The sequence below is a fragment of the Aphis gossypii genome, chromosome 1 (assembly GCF_020184175.1).
Source record: "Aphis gossypii isolate Hap1 chromosome 1, ASM2018417v2, whole genome shotgun sequence".
NCBI classification, from domain to species: Eukaryota; Metazoa; Arthropoda; class Insecta; order Hemiptera; family Aphididae; genus Aphis; species Aphis gossypii.
This window is the reverse complement of record NC_065530.1, coordinates 26,494,290-26,520,412: the sequence shown is the minus strand read 5'-3', so window position 1 is coordinate 26,520,412 and position 26,123 is coordinate 26,494,290. Positions and strand designations below refer to the sequence as shown.

The 26,123-nt window shown below is 29.8% G+C and overlaps 1 protein-coding gene and 1 long non-coding RNA gene across 3 annotated transcripts in view; one reads left to right on the top strand and one right to left on the bottom strand.

Moving 5' to 3' along the window:
• The first annotated feature begins 266 nt into the window (after positions 1-266).
• The window catches only part of LOC114127487 (discoidin domain-containing receptor tyrosine kinase B-like), a 133,190-nt gene continuing 107,333 nt past the window's right edge, over positions 267-26,123 (top strand). Inside the window, exons 1-2 of the mRNA XM_050197758.1 lie at positions 267-708; positions 22,259-22,328. The gene's annotated coding sequence lies outside the window, so the exon portion shown is untranslated. The remainder of the gene's footprint in view (positions 709-22,258; positions 22,329-26,123) is intronic.
• Positions 7,224-8,395, bottom strand: LOC126549200 (uncharacterized). Of its 2 annotated transcripts, none has more exons than XR_007603343.1 (4): positions 8,307-8,395; positions 7,868-8,017; positions 7,445-7,574; positions 7,224-7,319 (listed from the first exon to the last, which is right to left on the bottom strand). It is a non-coding gene; the product is annotated as an uncharacterized LOC126549200 (long non-coding RNA). The 2 variants fall into 2 exon arrangements; XR_007603342.1 differs by having other exon boundaries at positions 7,872-8,017.

The following is a 26,123-nucleotide window of genomic DNA, read 5'->3' as shown; positions in this document are numbered from 1 at the left end:
CTTTTTTATTGTTATTTTTATTCTACAATATAAAAAATATATATGTATATCATAGTCAGTATCAAAATAATATAATATTGTGTGTTGTTTTTTTCGTCCGTCGAATAGATGATTATTGCTTATTAAAATAATATACATTTGATTATTTAACGCGATATTCGCCGCCGTAATCCACTGAGGCCGACCGGCAACGCCCCCAAGTGTCGGCCGTACAAGACCGCCGCGCCGTCGGAGCATATGGTACCGGTGTACGGTCTGGGCGCGCGCGTACCGACCATTAGTCCGTGTTTGACGTCGTTGGAGTGATCGTGTCTGAATGCGTGTGTTCGGTTTGGTTATTTATTATTTTCGTTTTCGTTTTCGTTTCGCGTAAATAATCGTAACGCAATATTTTAATCGACTCGTCGCGTAACTGCGTACTTTTTAATTATTTAATTGTTTTTTTTTTTTTTGTTTTTCAAACGATTGACGACATTTGTAATAATTTTTTCTTAGTTCCGATTTTACTGATTTTCTGACGTATTTTTATTTTGAAAAATATTATTTCTTCACACGGCATGTGTTCATTATTTTAATTGGTTTGTGCTTGTAACTAAACACTGCAAAACTGTTTTACTTTGTGGGTGAAATCGTGAGTACAATGAAAGGTTGTCAACAGTGACACTCCAGAAGACTCGTCTTGGTCGAAAAAATTGCAGCGAAACAAAGGTAAGTGAATCAAATCAAAATTAATACGCGCCACGCGATACACGTTTATAATATATACATATAATATATACACATCTATACATAGTACATTAGTGTACCGTACCTCTATGGTTTTAATCCTTCCGACGATACCGAGCTGATGTCATTATTAACATTGTTATTATTATTACCGCAGTTGTAGTACCTCGTTAGGAACGTCTTTGGCGAAAAAAATTGTTAACGATACCCACGTACCTACACAATAAGGATCATCGCAACTGGAAGTAATAAATTAATATTTAATGCCGCCGCCGGTGTTCCTATCCGCAGGCTTCATGAATTTTTATAGGTAGTTATCAAAAAGACGTTTCGTACAGTTTTAACGATTCTATTATTAATGTCCGGCCGCGTGCGTTTCAATCCATTATTTTTTTTCGCTTCCCGACTGTCCGTCATTACTTCATTCGGCAATCGTTGCGTGCGCGCAATTCCAAATGAATTCGTCCAGTTCGGACGAGCGGCAGCGGAACACACATTAATATTATTACTATTAGTCGCCAGTATTACACGTACCTATACATGACTACCCGTCTACCTGACTGCTTGTCGTGGCGCGTGTATGTAATGGCACAACCACACAGTGGGTACTGGGTAGTAACTAGTTAAAATATGTGGTACAATGAGAGAAAAATAATCGTGTGTAAAAAATAAAATAAAAAATTGATTAACCCGGTAGGTAATAGAATATCCGCCGAAGCCGTACGATTTTTTATTATTTTACCGATATGTGCATCCTGTGTTGCAACTTGTTCCGATAATGGAAGACAGACAAAAAATCAATACCTATGCCTACTCGAAGCACCTTAACTCTATGTTTATGGTGGTTTTTAATTTTTTTAATTTTACGTGTCAGCGGGCCAAAACGGTCGTGTAAACTTTTGTCATTCTAATCCCCTCGCATTGATTTCAGCTAGTAATCGATTCAAAAACATCCATATTGTGTTAGATCGCGACGACATACCTACAGAAGTATTACCTATTTAATAATTAATAAATATAACACAGTATTCTTCATTTCCACGATTCACACGAAATAATATTATTTAGGTTGGTACGGAGAAAAACGGCCTTCGCGCACCCGCTCCCACGACTTATGTATAATAAATAATATTAATATTTAGTTCTTCGAAAAATGCGGTATCGCGTCCTATTACTTATAAGTTATAACAGTTAAAACTGTTTATTTTCCAAAAATTAAATTCTTGTGTGGTTATCTATCACAAATGCTTATTGTAAAGCTATGTTATAAATTTAAACAAAAAGTAACCCTTGATATTTAGTTTGGTATAAAATCGTACATAAATAATAACGGTAGGTATTATCTAGTATTCTAGTAATATTTTTAGGAAACATTATAGTATTTATAAACACGTGATGGAAAGGAGGTTATAAATCTATAATAGAATAACAATAATATTATTATTATTATTGTAGTGACTATATTCTAGTATTTTTGTTACTTATGGAATTTCAAATTCTCTATAAAATAACTTTGGAAACCCACCCAATATCTGACTTCGGTGTATAGATATTTATTGAAGGAACGAAATAGGTTCGTATTTGAATCGAGTTTGTAATTTATTGGGTTTTCAATCATTCGTTTCATCTTGGTTCTGTACATAATTCTCTAATTTACATATTTACATAGCCACATACGTACAAGTAATGCTATTATACTTATCTAAGTGTATACTTTTATTTATAGATCACCGAGACAGTTAAAACAGTATTATATTAATTATATTATTTTTAATTTTGATTTTTATGAACCTGCTGCTATTTCTAGTTGCTCGAAAAAATATTTGAGGATATTTTTGTATGCATACTATATACAACCAAATTTTTTGTTGCTGAACATTAATATTTCATATAGCTTAATCCTTGACATTTTAATTTATAATAATTATATCTGTTATCATATTATAATGGGTAGTTTGTTATATTTATATATTATTTACAATTAAATATTTACAGATAACTATAAATTGCTGGATAACATTTATTAAAATGTTTATCTGAGGTCAGTTCAAATTATATCATGTAAAAACAAGTAGGTACAAAGAAAAAAAAATTAAATGTTATAGATTAACTATGATACAAATTAGTTTATTTTTTAAAAATATCGCTGTTAAATATTTTTAAATAATAAAGTTTAACTCAAAATTAAATTTAAGCAATATTATTTAAAATATAAATATCTACTAACGTGTCTGCTTAATATTCTGATTATAAAAATAATATTATACATTAATTTAATTATTAATATATTTGCAACCAATGAAACCATTGTTTACCGCTACTCGTTATGTTGGTGATGCATTTGAAATCCACGTGATCGATTGCTTATATTTTCAAAAACTGATAGATAAAAAATTAAACAGGCAATTTAAAAACTTCCACTGGATTCAAATCTTGCGGATATACGAATGAATGATAATGTCTGGACGTGACAATATATCTAGTGAATATGTATAAATTATAATGCTATAAATTAAAGTGAATACTATAGATGCTATCTTATTTCTTGAAACATTCAAATAATAATATTTGTTTTTCAACTGATTTGAATTTGTAATAATACAAACCGCTAGATACCTTTCTCGTTCACAGCGAGTACATTATTACTCTATAGTCAAAGGATTTAACGTTTTTTTCAACTAAAGCATAAAAAACTTACCAAAAGCTTCCGATATTGCAAAGCTTTCTTTCTGGATATTAAAATCTGGGCAGACGAAGCTTTGAATATGAATAGAGGTAGAAGAGTTTTGTTAGAGGGGAAACGTAATCAAGAGATAGGTATATAATATAGTCATAATTATAATGGCCGATAAAAAAAAATCAAATTGAAAAATGTGTTTCTTTTGATGCATAAAAATTAATATGTTATGTTATACAATGTATAACTATGCAAAAACCAAACAATAAAATGATAAAGAAATACATTAATTTATATTATGTTTATATTTACCTACCTATATCTCGCTATAGACAAATGTTATAACTCACATAGTTTATGTTATATTCAATAGCTGAAGTCCATCAGTTTATCATTACCGAGTGAAGTGATTTTTGATGATTAACGATTGTATATTACTATATTATATCATAATAGTAATTAGTTTGAATATAATCATACAATACGTTATGTCGATATTAATAATTTACATTTTATACTATCCATTAAAGGAAAATTCAAATTACATTTTTATTAAAAATTTGAAATCTATTTTCATTAGGTGTATAAGCTTATTTATGTTTAAAATATTTTGTACACAATATATAGTATATTATGTATTATACTATAATAATATATAACATTAAAGTATTATTTACTTTGTATTCAATAACATTTCACACTAAACACGATTATAATGAACTTATTTCAGAGGCAATAGTTGTTTTTTTTTTGTTAGCAATCAATCCTACAATTGGTATAGATTAGACTTGTTCAAATTGTAATCCTAAGCAAATAATGTTTCGGCTGGTTAACGTTTGGGAATTCGAGATAAGTGACCGAAGTGTCAACGAGATGGCCGTTATCAAACTTCACACCCCACGTCGATTTATTATGGTTTTCATAGCTAAAAAAAAAAACAAATAAAATGTGTGTATGTTGTTGACGACAGGCGTAGTCAGTCAAAATATGATAATACACAAAATAATGTGTATAAATGTAATAGGTACTTCCAATTATAATACAAAGAGAAGGAAAAAATTATTCTCATTTCTTTCCTAAAAATAATTAATATCTTTAAAAACTAAATAATAGTTAATGAAACATGTTGATTGAGGTTTGAACTGATTTCCAGCTCAAAATTGTTTTTTGAATTTAACGATTTACTATCAGTAGGTACGTACTACCTACGCATGACTGAAAAGTTATCGAAATGAAACGAGTAGTTAATACTTAGTACCAACTTTAATTTTTTCAGGTTTCTTTTATAATTCTAATTTCGAATAAACATAGATCTTGTATTAATATAAAAACCGTATACATACTATTTTAATCATGGATAATATTATTTCAAGTTATACTGCATGTTATATTAAAAATTAAAATGTTTTCTTCAACAATTTATTATATTATTATATATTTTATTTGTTATTTAATTTCACTTATTTAATTAATTACACTAATTACACTTCATTTTATAAATAAAAGCTATTCTAAACATATTTCTATTATTTTAAAACTTAACTTTGAATTTCATACTGGTAGTGTCCTGCTAACTACTATAGAGTTCAGTATTATTGAAGTAAATATCTGGTTTTCAAAAAAAAATATATATAAATAAATAATAGCCATCGTTATTTTTAGGTGTAGTGTTCGAGTTCAAAAAATATATGTTGTTAAAATTCTATTTATATTAATTAGGTAGTATTTTTTTTTTTTTTGTTATTCTGGGCTTAAAAAAAATATTGAAGTACCCTTAATTTTATAACTAAACTTTTTAAAACTATTTGTCAAAAATGTGTTTAACGTTAGGTATTAGGTATCAGTATTTATTTACTATAAATTATAATAATTATAAAAATCTATACAATAGTTGATGGAATTATGAAACTAATATCCGCAAATAAGTTTATAATTATTGTTATCGTATCTATGACAATTGTAACATAAAAAGTTACAAATTAACACTAAAAAAAAAAAACCTGCTTATTAAAAATGTTAATCAAAAATTAAAGTTATTTTTAGTTATTATTTTAGATAATATAGGGTAATATTAATTTTTTTGGGTGTTGTACTTGTTTCTATTTTTATTAAATAACAACTTTGAAGAGTTAGAACATTTTTTTGATAGAATAAAATTAAAAGTTTGATTTTTTACTAGATCAGAATTTCGAATGTCAAAATAAATTACTTTTTAAAATTGTTATTTTGAATCATTTTAGATGGTAATAAGAATAATTAATAAACTTGTTCATATTAGGTACCTACTTTATTGAGCAATATGATTGAATATGGTCTATACTCTATAAGCTCTAAATTTAAGTGATTAAAAACATCAAAGTCTACTTGTAGTTTGTAGATAAACTCACAATAATTCTACCTATAGGTATACCAGTATTTATATTGTAAAAAATTGTTTTATTTCAATTTCTCAATAGTGGTAATTATTATCCTTAAGTATAGTGTTCATTTAATTCTTTTCCGTCCACTTTATTGTTTGTTTTTTTTTTTTTTTAATGTTTTCCAAGATGTCTGTATAGAACTATTTTAAAGTACTATTTGTAATGTTTAATTATAGTTTATACTATTGTTTAAATTCGAAGATCCGGTGGATATTTTTCATTGACGTACATGAATTATGTATGTCGCGTACGCTTCTCTCGTAGAATTAGACCATCTCAATTGAACAATTACTAAAGTCCCATAATTTAATGTAAGTATATTATAATATTTTATGTTTTTGTGTGGGTCGGTGTATGTGTATTAGTGTTCATAATATTACACCTTATCTGGGTACGAATATGCGTGTGTGGAGAAAAACTTAATGTTTACCGTCTGACGCCTTTGCCGAGGGGGACTCGAACCTTGGGCCAATATTTGAGTTCTTAAGATGACACGTCCAAGCTTATATGAACTCCAATACGATAATAAAAGTTGGTATACATACAGAAATTTATTGGAATAGAAATGTTAGTTGATTTTATTAGTATTTTATTAGTTTCTCGCCGAGACCTGGTTTTACAACTTTATAGTACATATAATAATAATAATAATATAAACTAAATTCCAAACGCAATAAATAATGTTGACAGCGTTGCATAATACAAGAAAGCAGAAAATAATTTAATTTTTTTTTATATAATATATTTACTATTATTATTATTATTATTATAATCTTACTCAGTCAGAGATCTAACAAATAACAATATTCACGGATTATCAACTAGTTCAGATGTCGATAAAACAATAGACGATTTTTTTTTTATATCATAGTAAGCATATTTTTTTTCCATTCGGAATTATTTATAAAATCATTTGTTTTACATTGGGAGTCTACATATTTTGTATAACATTATGTAGGTTCTACATATTATTATCATATGCGATATGCTTTATACTCGCACATATTGTTGTAAGATTTTAGCGTGTGTTTGTCTGACCCGAGATCGCGACTATACATGAATTTCGATACTGCCAAGTCAGAGGCCACACGGAAGCCACCGGAGCGGCAAATCCGTGATTGCAGTCCCGAGTTGCCGCGAGACGCGTAGTTGTTCTAGTAAATCCAATCGTTCCCTAAAATCTGCGCTTTTCTTATTCTCTGTCCGCTGCGGTTTTCTGCCACTAGTTCCGGTTCACTGATGTCTCCCTGCGCTCGCCGATGATATTAAATATTACGATCGCCTATCGTGTGTCGGTGAACAATTTGTCCACTGGGTATTTTGTCTCGCCAAAGCGGATGGCATATAGTGCAACGTGCTATTTCGGGCGGTCTGACGCGCATGTCTGAAACAAATCACTACGTGCTGGGCGTGACTTGCCGTTGCGTGGTAGTGTGGTACACTCTTAATTAGCCCGAATGATTGATGAGTTCCTTAGCAATCGTACAGAGAAAACACTGGAAACGTACCAAAAATATGGGAAAACATAAAACACGCGCTTCGAATGACGTTTGTGTGTATTATATGTATATATATATATATATTTATATTACGTATTTGTTGCACCGCTATTGTTTTATACCTTTTATTATATACCTTGCCGTGTGCAGTGCATCTCGCGTTGTTGTTTTACGATCATCGTAAAACTGTTTACTGGCTGGCGTATACATAATATTTTGTCGGAAGTATACACCGGGCGTTACTAAAAAATCCTATGTAAAAAAGTATATGAGCCTATATATTATAATATATTGTTTCACAACAAATATAGTTTTAACGGAGTTATTTTTTTTTTTTTATTTACAAAACGTATTATTTATTTTGACCGTATTTGGGTTTGGTTTTTCAAAAACGTATGCGAAACAATAAACTATAACGTTTATTTTATTTTTAACTTTTACCAGTTACCTTTAGGCTATAGGTACCTATAATCTATTATAATTCCGTTAAATGTACCCATTTCTTATTGTAGCATACTAACTTGTAATATATAACATAGAATTACCAACCAACTGTTGTGTTTCAATTAATGGGAAATGTTGAAAATTAAATAACAATTGTTAAGATAACAAAAATGATTTGATTAATTTGTTTGTTTTGAATTTTCCGTTTACATTCTTATTGTGTGATTTTAATTGTTGGTATGACTTCGCTTCTGGTTAAATAAATAATATATTATATATAAGTAGTAAAATATTAATGAAAACCGGCATACAGAATATCATAGTTCAATATTGGAATAACTTGTAGATTGAGTATTGACTGTCAAACTATATAACTCTCTTTGAAGTATCACTGTTTGACTAAACTTAATCTATGGTTAGTATTTTTTGTACTACTAACCATGTTTAAATGAAACATTTTATACTTATATCTAAATAATCCAATATGTAAATATTAATAATCCAAAATATGCTGCCAATCAAATTACATAATATTTCTACCGTAGTTCTTCGGTGATTGATAGCGTTGAAAATCATACACTATTTCTACATAATGGGCAAACTCTTGACATAAATCAGCTAACTTCACACAAGTAAAAACTGTTTGTTCTATGTAGATCCCTGGGAAAATACATGCATCGTTATTATTATTATTAAATTAAACATGATTTGTCACTAGGGACACGCCTACACGATTAGTAAATGTGAATTATAAAACGTAAAAAAAACCTGTACAATGCTTCATTGGTTAGGTACACCATATTATACTGTATAGCGTAAGAGGAAAAAATCCACTGGTTTTGTCGAAACGTATAGCTGTATAATAGGTAGTCTCATCATTTTGATCAACTGCAAAATTCAAACCGCGAATAAATCAATATTTATCTGATTATACTTTGTTTCGGTCCAATTGTGGAACACTGGAAGCCCCATATACGTAGTATTTCGAAAACGATTATTATGACTTGAAGGCATAAGCAATAAAATTATTATTATCTGCACATATTATGTAGGAATACAAAAACAAGTAAATATTGGACATTTTAATCGGTTGTATTAAAAAAAAACCTATTAAACGTTCGTACACCTTATTTTATGTTACCGCAACTATTATCCAAATTTTTTTACACTTTTACGATCACCGCATTTCCGAGCATCATATTTTGAGCGATTCTCAATAAGAATTTACGACTAATATCCGTTCGTGACGTGCACAGGTTGCAAGACTCGTAAATTCATCAGCGGTAAACAAAGGATTGGTTGTGTAATTCATGTTTAGAAGACGACGCGATGTTATCAATATTATTTATGTATACATTATATTATATATATTTTTTTTTTTACTCGAACGAACGACAAAAATTTTAACCGAGAAATTTACCAGATTACGGCTTAACCCCTCATTAAACATTTATCAGTTATCGTACTAGACTATCCTCCTATAGTAGATAACATGTAGTGTACTATAGCGCGTATAGTAATCCATATTGAATAGAAACAGAATATACTCTATGTCCCAAAGGGGGCTGATGTTTACATTTCACTAAAAAATGTTATTTCCACTTTAAACTGTAAGATAACTGTTGTAGTCTGTTACAATTTTTCCTCCCTACACATTACATGCTATATATCATTATTATGTTTATGCTCGTTTCGGTATATGTTGAACGCATATCATCGCCAGTGTTTGTTGTGTAACGAGAGGAACCGTCCGAGGATTGACGAGATGCACACGCCCCGACACCACCACCATTCTAATAATAATACAGCTTATGTAAGACGCGGAGACAAAAAAAAACAAACGATGGTTTTATATAATACCTATTATTAATTATTATATAGAATTAGGTACATATTACTAATGTTAAAATAAAATAATAATATTAATTATTTTTTTTCGGAGATTATTAAATGTGTTTCGACGTTTCGTAGTTGGTTTAATTTAACATCTCTTATCTGCGTAGTTTGTAATTTCGAGTCAAATTATGAAAATCATAATAAGTATTATAAATTATTGACCGGTCATAAAATCTGAGTGGCATAGGCCACGTATAGTTTAGTGACAGTTCTTAACTATGGTATTACATCATTATGATACAATAGCGCTTCTTAGGAATTATTCCATACTATGACGCCTTTTATTATACATACATTGTAGAGTATGAGGTATATAAGTAAGATTAATATATAAATATTGAGTCTTATTATAAATATATCATGTATATTTTAAATCATAGAAACAGTATAAGATAATATAGGTAGTTAGCGTAACGATGCGCTGATAAAAGAGATTAGTCAAAATCACCAGTTTTCAGAAAAAGAAAAAACCTTTCATCTGTACCTATTGACTGCGATGGCATAATAAATAATAGTATATTGTTATTCGTACCATTTTAGGTAGTCTTATTCTTAAATATTCAATAGCAAATTGTTTAATTTATTTTTTACGTTTGTTATGACTATGACAGTATATAAATGTTTGTGTTGCATCTTTTTTTACCGCATTTTTAATATGTGTGAAAAAATAAATACATTATCATTAATTTGCCGATTAATAACGTCCATTCAGCTTCACTAACCATCACGTAATGAGTAACGGACCGAGTAAAACAAAATCATTTAACGCACTGCTACCTTTGTATACGGGAATTGGTATAATTTCCCACAATGTTTTAAGCGCTCCGCAGTTGGTATCGATAATAATAATTAGCAAGTATTGTCGTACGGCCGGATTCGGCAAGTCATCTAGACAGTGTGGGAATTAGATGCAGGGCAGATGAAATTAAAGTTCACTGAAGTTGGGGTGTAGGTAATGTTATATTCTACTTATACGGTATATGTATATGCAACATATAACATATTATTTCTATCGACCGGATATAAGCTTATCGTCCGAAACCTATTGTAAGCGCGGGGGAGCAGAAATCACACAATCATTGTACCCAGCTGCGATATTAATTTATTTGTGAGTGGTATATATTATATACGATGTATCATACTATAATTTATTGCATGAGGGTAGGGAATTTTTTGTCGTTGATAGAGGGCACATGACGTATTTAAGTTCTATTTTAAAATTACTATTGAAGAATTTCTTAGCAATTATAGAGATTTCACAGGAGTGTGTTGTGTGCTATACAATTGATACATTTTTAGTATTTTTAAAATGTTTATTAATAATTTTATGTATTTAAATGATTTATTTAAATTATCTTTACGTTTTTACATTTTAATAAAATATTAAATTTCCATAATAACAACGTATTTTATATTATGTTATTTTAAACATAAAATATATTTTAATAATCATAATTAAGTTGTAAGTATTATCCTTTTAATTAAAAAAATACTTAGTCATTTGATGAGGGGGTGTCAGTATCTAACATAATAGTTTTCGATATTCTACTTGATTCTTATATGTATATTATTTAGTACCCAGTTATATCATTATTTTTTATTACTTTATTCAGTTTATTCTTATGAACAAATTTTTTAATCACCGACCGGGAACATTTTTACGTTTTAAATTATTTTATGTCTACTTTAATAATGTTTATTGTTGAAATAATTGTAATAATAATTTTACAAAGTTAATGATTTAAAGGTTTCTTTTAACGATCATTTTTTTATTATTGCTTAAATTCAAATTCATTGGAATACATTACACGTCTTGATTTTAATAATACGCTGTTCAATATAATTGTTCAATTATTTAGAATCAAATACCATGTATGTATATTGTATATATATATATATATTATTATGTCTTATGAGATAAACATAAATGTCACATAAATAATGAGCTGTTTAAATAGTTTTTAAAAATAATGATTACTATACATATGTGTAAACGTGAATGCCCCGATAAAACATAAAATGTATCAAATTATATGAGTTTATTGGTTAGACTAGTTAAAGAAAAACATAGTTGAGTCACTAAGATATTGAAATAATAGCTTTTGTATTATAGTTGAGCAAGTATTAATCATTCGACGTTCTAGACAGCCGATGTCTTCATGTAGAAATATGCATATTTATCAATTTTGATATTGTTATTAAGCAAGATCACTGAAGCCGGTGTAACGTTGGGGTACCCGCCCAGATGTCAAAATATGTATACCAGTCATTAATCGATGGATACCACGGTAGACGAGCAAACAACCTACTCCTTTCTGAATCCTGTTGTCGTGCATAAACGAATGTTAGATTAGATTATTGTAAATCGAATTCGGGTTTCTGTTGAATTTTCGAAACTTTTTGTCAAAAAACAAATATTAGGTATTCAGAATGCCTTAAAGCATAAATATATAAATATATAATAGGAATTAATTCTAAATAAAATTTCAAACAATAAAGGATTACAGTTTAAAATAAATTGTAATATTGTATTATTTCCGTTAATATTTTAGACAATTAGTTACTCAATCGATAAGACTATATGCATTAGTTTAAATTACTTTTTGTGACTCATTGATGATATTTTTATGTTAAGTCATATTAACTGCTGCTCACGAAATATGAGTAATGGCTGTTTGAACATGTTGAATATAATATATGAACTGTTTGTATGTAAACATATCCATCACAACTCATAAGTGATTCTTTAACGAAGACTAGTAATATTTTGAAGTGTAAGAAAAAATAATTATTAAGTTTCTAAAACGTGTTTTAATGACTCATAAAATAACATCATAAAAATTCTTTAAGATCTTAAAATGTATTAAAATCTTAAAGTTGCTCTCTATATTATATCCTTAAAGTGCACACTTTTATTACACGACGATGCGGGTTAATCTGCTTTGTTTATACAACCATTGTACAAAAGAAACTTATCACAGTTTTTAATATACCTAACTTATTATTATCATGTGCGTTTATTGCTTAATGCGAGCGTACTTTTTACTTATTGATTTTTTTACTTCAAACTATCGGTATTATGAGTGTGTACTACGGTGTTTTTATTTGTTCAATTCTATTTAATTGTTTACTAACTAATTTTGAAACAAATACATTTAAAAATTATAACCAATTTCCATAGCATTTACCTTTATTGTATACCATACAATATGCATGCGGTTCTGAAAAATTTTTATAGCTATAATCTTTAAATTTCTTTAATAGTTTAATTATTAATTATCATGTATGTATATAATTTTTTCGAAATGTAATAATAAATGCTGCAATATTGATATTGTTAATCTCATAAGTAACATATGTTCAAGAAGTTTGTTTAACTACATCCAATTATAAAATATAAATAAAAATAACAATGAAATATTAATGTTTCGAAAATCGAATCGGTATAATATCTAATGCAAACGGATTCGAAATGAGTATTTACATAATACTCGACGGCTCTACACTGCCGCGCCGGTTCGACGGTATTAGCTAAAAGTAACATGTGTTCGTGGTTTTACAATAATGAGTTTATCGGTATACGTTCTAATGACAGATTAGATCGAAAAACACGAGTTTAACGGGGACCTTCGACATTTATGTGGTATAATATAATATTGTAAATTATAATACCTATATGGCTTTTATATACCTAATATATCGCGTAATTTTCTTAAAAAATAAAATTCTGCCGATACATTTTCAATTAAAAAGCTAATAACACATTAACGTGGTCATACAACTGTCATTTACGCACCCACTCATGAAATATTATTGTGGTTCCACAATTTCGCGCATGTTAATCCGAGTGAAATTGAATAAAATATACAATATTAGTTATATTACAGCGGGTGGTATCGATTTTGCGATTTTTATTTTATATAATTTTTTTTTAACATATTATGCGTTTCAAACCCCTAAATATTTTGGTATACACATAATAGTGTACAGCAAGAGAGCCCACGCCTGGTGCGTGTGTGCAAAAACAGCGGGTGGCCCACGAAAAGCGCGTCATGTAGTCAAATTAGCTTGTGCCGAGCGTGAAAGGTGGTGGTAGTATACACGGTGTGTCCAAAGACCCTTCCGGCGGCGGTATCAGAGGTAGTGGGAGGGGTGGCACGAGAGAAGGGTCGCGTCTGGGGTCACGTGGCCGCCGTCGCCACACAATGGGCACCGCGCTCTATATGCACGTATATTATATTATACGTCGTGCTTCTCGTGTGTGCACGACACAAGAAGGGTCTTTGTGGGGCGTGGAGTCCATCGGTGGCGGCGACAGTGGCTGCCAAGTATAATCAAACAAATGTACAATGTTATTACATAGTATATAGGTACCTTTGTATATTGGTATATACATCGATAAAGCACGTTTTGCTTAGAACTTGTTTGAACGGCATTTTTGGTCTACAACGTTATAATATAGTATACCTATTTATAATACATGTATCTATACTATATTATTTTAGTGTATTACTTATTTTATTATTATGTTGCGTAGTACTCGCAATTTTAATAAATAGCTGATATAACTTGGGATATAATATATATTGTACTGTACACTTTGTTAGTTCTATAAAAAATCAAAATAAATGTATATTACCCTTGTACCTACTGTTAAATTAATGTTTATTGTTAGTGTAAAGTTAAAATACATCACTAATAGATTATATTATATCCAAAATGTTTATAGCTTTGTCTGTTAAAACGATTAAATAAAAAGTTTGTAGATACCTCCTTAAAAAAACCAAGAAGTGCAGAAATACACATTACATATTTGAATGCTGGTTATTTTGTGGTATCATCTTATGCGCGTTTCTAAATCGAACGGTCTCGTGTTTGAATTTGCAACAAAGGCAACTGCTTCGAATATTTATCTATATAAATGTATGTACTATGTGTCTGTTGTCTCTTCGTTTGGTTAATTTGCTCCCAAGTGACTTATAGTGATGAGAATATTGCATAGTTTATATTTTGGGTTCAAACAAATAACTGTTTCATTCTTTGTTATGTTCGTTATAATGTTACATAATATATTTGAAAACAGTAAATGTTTACCAAATACAAATAAAATCAGTTAAATTTGTTTATAGACACTTTTTCTTATATAGATGTAACTTTAAACGGCTTATTAAAAATTATTATTTTGCGTCTAATATTTTATGTATTTTAATTTGTATCCAACTTAATTATTCTATATTTTGTTCCTTTACAAACTATTACTTAAATATGTATATATATTATATAATTTTGATGGTAAATCATATTATATAGGTGTACCTAATTGTTTATAACTAGTAATAATATTTTATTTCTTTTAAAAATATATTATATGATTCTAAGTATTTGACATACAATCATTAAGTATCAGTAAAATCATTTTATAAACGCTTAAGTAGATATAGCAATGACCGAATTCTGTGTTTCTCTCGCAGTGTATTAGTGTATAATATACATAATAAAATATATTATTTGTATGGATTACAAACACGTACGTTTAAAACAACTATTCAGAATAATGTGCATTAGTATGTCAATCAGATGGCTGGACAAAATGTATTTTACCCCAATAGAACACACAAAAGCTTATATTATTCGACCAATAATGTTGCTTCCACAGCATTGGCAAACAATTGGCAAACACGCGCTGACCGTTCGATAAACAAACAGCAACAGCGCACGCGGGTCTGTACGAACCCTATATTTTATATTGTCGTAAATTGATTTGCTCCTGACGTATACGAATCGTGGCCACGACAAAAGATTCAAAAGAGCGGGCGTAATGTTTAAATATTTTCTATTTATTTATTTTTTAATTAACTAATGATCGTAACCGAAACGTTTCGAGTGCGTTCGCTATAATGCACGTATTAAAATATAGGTCCGAGAATAATAACGCTGTTCAAATATTACAACGTTTCACGTAACAGTTGGGGGCACATGTGTGCCGGTGTATTCACTTGGGAATCGTGCTGCAGCACTCCCACACGCGTTTGGATTATAAAACGTATTCGGGGTGGGCCGGTGGAGCTTTTGCATTAGGAAAATAAAAATGAGATATTACACGGTCTAAATTGAGAACGATGGTAACAACTTACGGTTTGTGTAGCGAGTGCGTTTATTATGTGGGACTTTTATACATTATATGTTTGAAATTACACATAAATACGGTCAAGGGGGGAAAAAAATTGCAATAAAATCTCGAAACAGCCGGATTGGCTGGTAACGAACGCATGACGTATCGTATGTATATATATTTACACAGGCGATTGGAATAATGTTTACAAAAGTCTATTGTATTTATATCCATGTATTTCAAGAGGCAGTAAAAGTAGCTATACAAACACGCCTCTTCGATTGGCCGTCCATATGTAGTTTTGGACGTTATCCAAAGGAAACAATTTGCGGGTTAGAGCTCGGTTTCTTTTCGTTTATTTTTATTATCATTTTTTTCATTCTAAGGGAAAAAATAACAGCTTTTGAACTTTATACAAACTTTCGAGGACCCATGACTGTTGTCGATCCCGAATGACATACGGCTTGCGTCGTTCAAGATGTGCAATAAATCTGTTCCCCTTGACGCCTGCAATAGATGTATTATAATAGTAGGAACACTACTAGACTACTAGAGGAGAATATTATGTGAGCGTATTTTTTTTTTAAGTATTATAGCGAAGAAACTGGTTATCTGTATGATACTCTGACAACAGATGTATACAAATATGTATACCTAAACGTAATATCTCGGGAAAAAAATGTTTCGAAAGGTCCTCTTACATAATGTAGACATTTGAATAAAGGATTTCAATCACTATACTGGTCCTGAGGCAAAGTGAAATCTACATTTTATTAACTTTTTTTCTTATTATTTTTGTTTCGTATACAGAAGATAGAAGCGATAGCGGTAATTTATAACGGATTACTTATACGGATGTTGAGGAGAAAGGGGTATAGTAAAGTTGGAATAATATATCGCTTTGTCCCCAGAGTATTCAGGTATAAAATAACTACTGTTGGGGAGAAGGACAAACATTTTCCCGAAGGCCAGCATTTTTCTCATTTTCAACCGTTTATTTACGAGGCTTTTTAAAAACAAAAGCACGCTTGCTTTACTTCACGGAATTTTTTATTTTTAATAGGATATAAGTATTTATTTCCATTAAAAATTCCTAAAAATTAGTGATAAATAAATAATATAATAATTTACAGTATAGTGTAATAATAGTAGGTAGGTACTTCATTGAACATTAAATGCAATTGATATGTTTCTTTTTAATTAATATATTACTAAAAAGTATTTATATAGGTAGCTACATGAATAAAATACTGATAACTGATATGCTGAGTGGTGTAGGTATAGTTGACTTTCTGTTTATGCTTTTACGGTTGAATTGGAAAAGTAACTTTTGAATTCACGTAAATATTATTTTATAGTACCTATCTTATATTTTGTATTTTTATATAGGTTGTTTTTAAATTGATATTTAATATTAAATTGAACTGGTCAATATGGTTCTATTGGATTTATTGCACTGCAGGCTAAGAGTACAGATTTATAATGTTAGGTTTTTCAATAATCGTGTTCATTTTGGTTAAACGGTTTTCTATATTATGTGCTGAAAAACTTTATTTTATTAGTAAGTATCTACCATTTTTCGTTTCGGGACATTTGTTTTTCAATCCAATAAAACGCTGTCCTTTGTACAAATAATAAAGGTTATACCTACGTCTGAAACATAAAAAAAATATTTTCTGAGTTGAATGTTCAGTTATAAAAATAAAATGGATTATTTAAGTAGTTATTCAATTGACCATGTCGAAGAATTAACAAACTCACAATATTTTTAGTTAACTTCTTTATAACTATAAATTTGAACGTACCTATACATTAAGAATATAATCTTTTTTATTTATTTACAATTAAACATTGGTTACCCGTTTTAATTTTAACACCGGCCAATGGTTTCTAGAATGTAAAGCAATCACTAACAGCTATTTCGACAGTGAATAATATATCTTGAAAATTGGTATATATTTGGGCAACAGGTCAGAGGGATTCAAAACTAATGGATTTATTCGCAAAACGGGATCCAATCGTTATTTAAAGGTCTCGACATCTTGCACGAGCCAGATTTTCCTTTACCTTTATCCGGTCACGGTAATTCTCTAGAGAGATGGGCCTATTTCGAAAGCTCATCTGTTTTAGTTTTTTCTTTTGCTTTATATCTTGATTTCAAACTGAAAATAATAGCTTAGTAGTTCTGTAAATGTTTTATTTTTTTAACTTTTAAATAAACAATTGTCTTAAAACAAAATGTAACTACATTGTTATACTTGAGATTTTTAACATTTTATATTTTTAAAATAAATAGTATGCATTAAAGATAATATTATTTTTTAAATTTATAAGTAGTGATCATAAACATAATAATATATTATATTTTACGTTATAACATCTTATGTTACATTGGTAAAGTTTGAAATAGGTATTTGAAAACATTTGTATTTTAATAAGTTAAATATTACAATACGTATGTACAATGTTGTATAATTTTATTATTTAACGTGATTTAAAGGTACCTATAGGTAATTGTGATTTGGAACTTTGTTAGGTTTGAACAGTATATCAGATAAAATCCAATAATTACTGAGTAGCTATTTTATTGCAGTTTACATGTAAAATCATTCACACCATAAAACAGTCTACACCTATATACGCATCGATTCACGTTTCGTTAAACACGTGGAAATACGTTTCTGAAATCATTGAACCGTTGTAAATTAACCATATTTGTATACATTACTATTTTATTATTATTGTTTTGTTATCTATTATATTGTACGTTTGAAAGTCGTCATATGTTTTAATAAGTATAATGCAATGTAATGATACAACTAATTATTATATTTTTATCGCTAAGGTGTCGCCTATGACGCGACATTAATACCAGTAGGTAGCTATAATAATATTATATTGTGCGTGTGTACGATCGTATAAATTATATTATATTATAATATTATCGTATTCAGCGGGTCGTCTATATAAACATAATGCTGTTTAAAAACATAATAATATTATACACGTTTTGGAGGCATTTCTCGTCCTGAAACAATATTTGGATTCAATTACCTCGTAAATTGTTGCGAGTCATCGGGGCGTGCATTGTTATTGCTACACGGACACGATCAAGAATCGTCTCTATTTAGGGAGGATGGCTTCTGTGTGCGTGTACTACGATGATGTACAACAGTCGTAATAGGTAGCCATTGCATATAAATATATATTATTATAATCGAGGGTAGTGTGTGATGGTTAGTCGACTTGGGCATAGACACTCAGCAGTGTTACAGTGTGTGTGTCACAGTTTCATTGTGTATAATATGAGATGGCCGACAGAACGCGTGCGCGACATACGGACAACGGCGACAATATAAGGACATATAATATTATGTATATGTATTCTATTAGGTATATACATCGGACGGTGCCCGTTATAATAATATTATAACATTATAAAATATAGTATTATTTATTCTTGTAGCGACAATGTGACGAACTAGAAATCCGGAATAGGTCGAATGTCTTGTGTGTTCACGGATGGGCGTGATCATTTATCTTTAAATTGGTAGACGGAATTATTTTGTGGAAATTGAAAAAAAAATTCTTCTTAATGGACTCAATAATGTTATATCGCCTAATTTGTACGATATTTTTTTTCGATTTCAATCGTTTTGCGAAAGGACATGACGTATTAGATTCAACTTAAAACTTTTAAGACCAATCGACTACCTAATCAATTTGTTCAAAATACAGTGTAATTTAATTTAATCGAACATGGCCATATTATATGGCTTTAAGACATTTTTTATCTTGATGGTAAATCATAAAATTGCTGCAATATTATATACTAGAGACATCACACATGTGTATACGTAATATATAAAATGTAATAATTTTATGTAATATATAAACGGTGTGAATATTATTTATTAAAGATAACATGATGTGTCGATCCTCATTAATCGAGAAACTTTTAATATGAGAGATCAATTGATACGCGAGATGATAATGATAATAACATATATTAGTAGTCTTCCATTATTTTAAACCGCGTCTCGCGTATATCATATTATAGTAGTTCCGTAAAATAATTATTACACGAAATTATAATTTTATTGATTAATAAAATATTATCGTGTCTGCAGGTTACTGCTGAATTAATAATGGACATTATCCCTGTAATATACCTACTATGCGCGCGCTGTATCAGTTGATTAAATCTTTCTTTAATATAATATAATATTTAAATTGGATTCAATTACAAATTGTAGATCCTGAGCCTTTAGGCGCACAGATGAGAATCGATCTTTGTGTTCGATTCAGTGGAAAAAAAAAACGATTGTATAGGCCCACGCATCATTGTGCGTTATTAGATAAACGCTGATAGTGTAATTATTATCATAATACTATATATTATAAAATATTAACATAGTATTTGTAACAAATACAAATTTCTTACTGTTTTCCGCTTGTTACACATAATAATAACACGTACGAGTCGGTAATATCGTAGGTATAAGAGAAAAAAAATCAAGAACTATGCTTCGGACATACATTACGCATATACGCAGTTCTTGTGCAACATAATATTCGATACATGTATATCCATATAGGTATTTACTACGTTATGGGCGTCGAAAATATTACCGTGCACGTAGGTATCTATTATACTGTTGCATCAGTTTTACCGTGGTCGAACTACATATCTAGTTATCGCACATTGTCGATCACATTGGTAATTACCGTATCAGCGGATTCTCCTGCTGTAGAATTATATTTTATCGTTGTTTTTTTTTTCATTTTACTCCGCACCGCCCATTTAAGAATAGTAAAAATATCGTCGACTGCAATACATAAGATATGCATACAAAATTATATCTCGATCGACGATGCAACTGGACGAAACCAGTTATTCGCCACATTATAATTCATTTATCGTGTGTGCCGAGAGAACACGTGTTTTCCAAAACCTCTGGAAAAACGAGACGGAACACATCGCGTGTAGAGTAAAATGGACCGGCTGTGTGTTTTAATAGCAATTACGTGTAATAAAAGAATTATTATGTAGTAGGTACGCTTGTCGAACGCGCGCGCGGCGCTGTACACTGCTCTCTTATCGATACAGTCCACACAATATTATACGCATACGCAAGGTCCATATTATTATTATTATAGTGTACAAGTATGGGTGCTATACCTAATATGTAATGCTCCGGTATCCGGTTACCACTTCTCGACTTGCCGCCACTTTCGCTACAACTGCAACCTCTGCGCGCTGGATGAAAACAGTCAGCGTTGAGGTATCGGGAACAATTAGTGATCTCGTGGGAGAGGAGATTTATGTCCACCTGCCAATGAAGCGCTGCACGGGGACGGGTATAATATTCGATCTTCTTCATTGTTATTGTAATGTATATATAAACAATAGTCTCAGCCGTCTTAGGTCGTTCGATTTGACGTTTTGCTAGTGGTTCGTTATACGATAACCGTACGTTTCCTTTTTTTTTCATTTCCATAAACCCCTGTGTACGTGACCGACGCGAGTTTTTATATCTTTATATTTTATATTTATGTTATGATGACATATTATAACAAAGGCAATAATTAATAATATCTTATCTGCGTGTTGTCGATTAAAAAATAAAATAATAAAAAACATTTTACTGGCTATTGTGATACTAAAATTACAGCGTTCCATAATAATATATTATAAGTATCAGCTATTTATGAAGTATTTCGTATTACAAATTATTATTATGTTCTGCCGTTACAATTATTACGCAATATAATATATATATATATATGGGTTTGATTATAGTTAATGAAATAGATTCGTTTGGTTAATAGATGGATCGTGTTCAAATTAATCATTGTGTTTATTATATTTAACTTTCGTATACCTACATTATTAATTTTGAATTTTGCTCTCAGTTTTCTTTTTTATAGGTAATCAATAATATTGTCAAAGTAAGTAAAATTACACTGTAGTGGTTTTACTTTTTTCACGATTGACCAGGAGATAGATGTGTATAATAATATAGCATTTTAGTGTTTCCCCCTTCTGTTTTCTCCCGTGACACGTACAGTGAAGTGTCAATACCAATACACTGCACTCGACTTGGTTTAATGAAAGCTCGTCTTCGCCTCAGGGGAAATTTTTCGAAAAGCTCTGTCGATGTTTTTTCCCCGTTTTTCCTCTCCTGGATGCGATGACAAAAGCCTAAGTATTAATTGCCTTCAGGGCGTATGAAACCCCATCAACCGCACAAAATATGATACGTGTCGAAAATAGCAATAAGCTCATCTCTACGAAATGCCGAAAATACAACTAATTTTAAACCTCTGCGTGTATTAACTCTACTACGTCTTCTGTAATAACTATAATAAGTAATAACCATCTCTGTTTAGTTGTATATTCGCATGTGTTCATTATTAGGTGGTACAAATAATAATACAGTGGATAATATTTAATGTTTTGTTTTTATTTTTGTTTTCTCAGATTACTATCGTGTCTACGGTCCAACATCGCGATTTTCATTGACGCCGATCTCCTGAATTCTTCTGATCAGGTAATAAAACTGAATAAATTTTATTGTATTTATTTATTTGTATTTTTATTTAATTGTAATTTATTGGTTGTAATTTGATTTTTCGTTATTTAAATGAATATATCATTATATTATGTGAGTATTATAATGATGCGTTAATGAAAATTCCCAATTTTACACGGCACACGTCTTATTTTTACCATTGTGGTGTACGCTCAGCGGTTGATAATATATGCATAGCGCATTATGAATGTCATGTTCGCAATAAACGTCAAGGCACGGGTCTACGACGAAATATTTCGTCCAAAAAGGGGGGTAACCGGAATCCCTTTGTGCAGGATAATAATAATGCGGCCTGAGCTAGTATAAAAAAAAAAAAAAACATCTGCGATTAAATTGTCAACGAGGGCAGCTGCGATTTAGAGACCATTGACGAATAAAACCAAAGCCTTTTGTTTCTCCGAGGGATCCCTTTTTTTCGGTCACAGACCCACGTGGGTTACGTCGTCCGTATATGTATAGTAGTATAGATTTTTTTATATCGGAAATTGCCCTTTAGCTTTTGTTCGTAGATTTTAGTTATTTTTTTTTACGAGAGTGGCTGATGTATTACCGTAATAGTTGTTCAAATATTACTTCAAGTCACTAACCTTTTCAATTTTAAGTAAAATATGATTTATGAATAAGCATTAATTGTGTGTATTAGATATATGGAAATTATTTTTTGAAGAAGTAAAGGGTTCTGATTCTTATTTAAAATAGATGCGTAAGAAGCAATTTTTAAGTATTTCAAATCACTGCTTATTTTATCATATTTATATTTATTATTCGATAAATAATTCCTCTCAGAGATGAGGGTGAATTCTTCATTTAATATTTTTTAAGTCATCTATACTTCCGTATGATACTTTTCAAAGTTAATTTCCGTTTTGGAAAACGTATTTATGTAAATTAATATTTACATTTCTGCCTTTTGGTGGATTAGGTTGATTAGGCACTGAAATAATATCTGAATGATGGATAAATTAAGAATTGGTTTTCAAAATATATTGTATTAAATAAAAAAAAACCGGTTAAAATGTATCAATGTGGTTATGTTTATTTTTCAACTTTTAACGTTTAATATATACGAGTATATTTACTATATTTGACTGCGTATTACTAAATTGTTTCGAATTGTTATAAACTACTTAATTATCTTAGAACTTTTTTATTCTTGTTATTATTTATTTTTATTTGCTTAATGTTGGAATAATAAAAAAATTTATCAAAGTAAAATAATTGTCACACTATTATTATAGTAAACATTACCTGTTTACATTATTAGAAATACTTCTATTAAAATAATTGTGCTTGTTAATTTTATTGAGTAATATTTTCGAAGTTTTTAATTTTAACTGAGATAAAAAATATATCAAAATTATTATTTATTACTTTCTAATCTTTTTAGTTAAATTGTTAAATAATTAAAATTATCTATTTGACTTGATAACAAATTTTCAAGATAGATTCATTAAATGTATCTTTTTAATGATTATTAGGTAGTAATAATAATTATTTATTTATTTGTAAAATTATAATTATGATAAGTCGGTAATATATTATATTTTTTGAAACTTAATTCGTTTTATGAGAGTCGTAATGTTATTCATAATAGTTGATTAAAATTAATCATGGAGATCTTTCTCAGAAAAAAAATGTATAAATTACTTAATTCCAGCTATGTAAATACTTGCGAACTCAGTTGAATAAAACATTTGTGTATTTTCTTACGGGGTGGCAACTAAATATTTTCGGCTAATTTTCTAATGCCATATACACATCCACTATACACATAGTCGTACAATCGTATACATTAGGGTTGTTATTTTTCTCTTCTTTCTCTTTTTTTTTCTAAAGTAATGAATGATGTGTATAATAATAGTACCAATGTACGCGAAAACATTGTGCTGGGAGGGTACAAACACAATAAATGTAGAACTCGAAGCAGAACATGCATAGTCAAATCCATCCCATTGTTGGGGGCCTCTGTAATAATTTATGTCTGGTTGTATGTGTGAGCGTTATAGTGGAAATTTACGGCATTTAGCCCGTGTTTTGGCGGTTCAAACGTTACCCTGGGGCGTCACTAAGCCCGATGTACTGAAAGGTGTTGATATCGTATAGGGAAAAAAATGGCAACATCACTACGGCATAATAAATTAGACATAATCCAATGGAATCGCAAAAACTGACACTTCATGGTAAATTAAAACCACTAGCAAATTCGTTCAGTTTAGTACCGGGAAATTAAAAATTACCAGGCTGTCCCATTATTATTGATGATTGTGATTAATTTTAGACGATTATAATATGTAAGAACATTTAAGGCAAAAACATATTGCATTAATTTACGGTGAGTTTATGACACTATATAACTTCCTAGAATTTAAATATTTATTAAAAATAAAATCAAAATTTAATAGTTTCATTGAAACTGTGTATCACAGTATTATAAGTAGAACTATTTTAAAAACTAAAAATGTCACGAGTGCTATTGTTAGGTTAGCTAAATGTTAACTGTCTCTTGGAGTACACCCATACACATCATAACAATATCGGTTAACAGGACCTCTTACAGAAATGTATTCATTTTTAGCTATTTAATATATTTATATTGAACATTTGTACCATACGTTATTGCATCGTTCGTGATTATTATACTTGACATAATGGGGAAAAAAAATCAATTAATCAATGTCGTAGGAAAGGATTATCCAGCATAGGAGGAGGTCTTGGAAATATTGAATCCCTTTGACTTGCATGATGTCGCTAGAATTCTGTAGTGTTGAACGATGTAAACGCACTATGACCCTCGGTGGGCTTATACTATATAATGACCCCTACGCTTCGGCCAATATTCCGACTGGTGGACCGGTGGTCAACCCGCATTTAATCTAATAAAACAGTTTCATTGTAAACATCGAGCAGCTGACACCCAAACTAGGTGGCCAGCCGCCAATAATAATAATAATTCTTTGGGACCTTTTGAATCGATTTAACAAACGGACGTGAGATATGTTTTTAGGAAAATAAAAGAACCCCGGGACGAATTGAATGTGAAATGTGAAAAATATATATTACGGTGATAAATATATCAATTACATGTATACAATGATTTGTGTGTCTGATTGTCACAATGTACAAGAGTTCGGAGCACACGTCCAATGTAACTCGATGCAACTATGATTTTATTGGGGTTGTTCATTGCATTTAGTTAAAATGACCTACTCCATCCACACTGTTGTTGGAAACACCGACACTGAATACCGATAATAATAATTTTATTCTAGAAAATTTGTCTAATAAGTAATAATTCTTCAAGTCAAAAATTATATTATATGCAAACACTACACCTGTATTTTAGATTATGTAATGATCATTGAATATATTTTAATCGATGTTTTCGTGTTGTGAGTATTATATTATGTTCTTAGTAAACGTAGTTGGAATTGAATATTTTATACAATATTATGACGTGATGCCTGCCTATATTGTGTTGTATAAAATACATTCATATATTATTATGATTTATGAATTTGTATTAAGTTCAGATATTGTTACATACTCTGCAGATGCTCTGAAATATACTAATTTACTATATATATATATATTTTCATTAAACATTACCCGTCATCGTTCCTTTTGTTGTGCTTAAAGTCTTAGAATCTGCGGAAAAACAAATTTTATGTTTAGATATTAATATATATTATATTATATTATAATATAATGTATCTTTATGTATCTGAAAGTCTAGTTAAATGCTGGTCCATCGTA